General features: G+C 37.6%; 1 non-coding gene across 1 annotated transcript; it reads left to right on the forward strand.

Moving 5' to 3' along the window:
• The first annotated feature begins 1,431 nt into the window (after window positions 1–1,431).
• LOC124886940 lies at window positions 1,432–1,538 on the forward strand. The gene has a single exon (XR_007044336.1). It is a non-coding gene; the product is annotated as a small nucleolar RNA R71 (small nucleolar RNA).
• Window positions 1,539–2,160: the final 622 nt, after the last annotated feature.

Genomic DNA, 2,160 nt, shown 5'->3' on the forward strand with positions numbered 1-2,160 from the left:
ATCCACCAGAAAGATTAAGGATCTCACTTGCACCAAGACATCTTCGATAATACCATCAGGCCTAGCAAGGGACCTATCTAATAATTGCAAAACAATAGTAGTGGGTTTCGGATTCCCAAGAACCATCTTTCGGTACCACGATGTCGGTACAAGATTGATGTTATCCCCAAAATCAAACAATCCACGAGCACTAATGGTCTGTCCGATAGTAATTTGCAAAGTGAAACTACCTGGTTCCTTTAGCTTCATGGGCCATTTGTTTTTAATCTTGGATGTGCACTCTTCAGTAAGTACAACTGTAGAATAATCAGTCAACCAGTTTTTATTTGCAACTATATCTTTTAAGTAATTCATATATTTTAGCACACTTTGCAGAATGTCAATAAGAGGCAGATTTATATAAACTTGCTTTAGAAGATCTAAGAACTTCTTGTAACTCACCTCCTCTTGAAACTTCCTTGCTCTTTAAGAAAAGGGTAAGGAGATAGTCTTCTTCTCCACATGTATTTTATCACTTACCATTTTTCCTTAACTTTTTTCTCTGCATTATCATTAGAACCGTCATCAGTGAATGTTGGACTAACCTACTCCTGAACTATCTCTTTTATTTGCAGCCCACTCTTTGTTGTAACCGCATTCACCAATTTTGGATTTGTTTCTATATTGCTAGGTAATGCTCCTTGAGATCTTGTATTTTGTGCTCCTGTAATTTGTCCCAGTTGCAACAATAGATTTCTTGTAAGCAATTGTTGACTCTTCAACACCGCTACAAACTGTGCCTGTTGAGTCTTTATTTCTGCTGTAAACTATGCTTGTTAAGCCATATACTGGTTTATTAACTCCTCCATATTGCTAGCTTGAGCAGTTTCCTGGTTATTCTGAGCTAATTGTTGATTTGGTTATATTGGTCCCTTGAATTATTTTACATTCTACGCCTGATTTCCACCCGATGAGAAATTGGATGGTTTCTCCAGTTGGGATTATACGTGTTACCAAAATTTTGTTGTCCCTACTAATTTGCATTTCCTACGTAGTTGATAGAATTCGGATTATCCATACAAGCGTCTTCTACATGCTCAACACTTCCACAAATATCACACTAAGAATTCTCTATTTAGACTGCATTAGTTGTGTCTGCTGTTTATGTAACTCCCTACTATATGTTATTAAGATGAGTAATCATATAATTTTCCATGGCTGCAATCTGTTCTTGTAATTCAGTGAATTGGTCTATCTCCATCTGCAACCTTCCTAGGAGTACTCCTTGAATCAGCATGCCAGTCAGGATTCCCTTGTGAAATTCAATTCTGCAGTGTGTAAAATTCTTTATATGTTTTCTCAAGAGCCTGTCCACCTAGTACTAAATCCAAGAGAATATTCGTGTGTGGCTCCAAGCCCTCAATAAAAGTATGAACAAGAACATCATCGGATTGATGATGGTGAGGGCAATTTTTAAGCATACCCTTAAGACTCTCCCAAGCTTAGTAGAGATTCTCTCTTTCTTTCTGTCTGAAACTTAGGATCTCACTTCTCAAGCGTGTAGTCTTCCCATAAAGTGATGGAGAGTGGTGGTTCAGCATGTAGCCACCTTTTTGCTTCACCCATTATAGAGAAAGAAAAGAGAGTCAATCTACCATAATCATAATTCACCCCTTCAGGAATGTAAGTATCGTTTCTTTCTAGAAAGGTTTGTATGTGCTACTGCGGATCTTCGTGTGAAAGGCAATAGAATTGCCTTGCTGAATTCAACAATTGCACCATATTCTACTTCAATTCAAATCGATCACTTGGTTCAGGCTTGTGAATACTATTTGTCACATAGTTCGTGAGTGGGACTTCACGAACAGGTCTAGCAGCTGGTTGAGCAGGAACAACTGGCATAACTGGAGATGGGACATTTCTAGCATTTGGATCGACTGGTTTATTTCTTTGTTCATCCATTCTTCTCCTTTGTTGAAAGATCTGTTCTAGTTCTACAAAAGGCTTTACCAATTCTTTATATATTGCCAGTCCTTTATTCAGCTATTCCTGCAAAAATTCAGTCGCTAAGATCAAGTTGTTAACACTTAAACTTAATATAAAAAATCGAAAATTTAGCAATTTACTAATTGTATTAGTCAATGGCAACGGCGCCAAAAACTTGCTGCGACTCTGACACAC

Source organism: Capsicum annuum, chromosome 8, assembly GCF_002878395.1.
Source record: "Capsicum annuum cultivar UCD-10X-F1 chromosome 8, UCD10Xv1.1, whole genome shotgun sequence".
In the NCBI taxonomy this organism is placed as follows: Eukaryota; Viridiplantae; Streptophyta; class Magnoliopsida; order Solanales; family Solanaceae; genus Capsicum; species Capsicum annuum.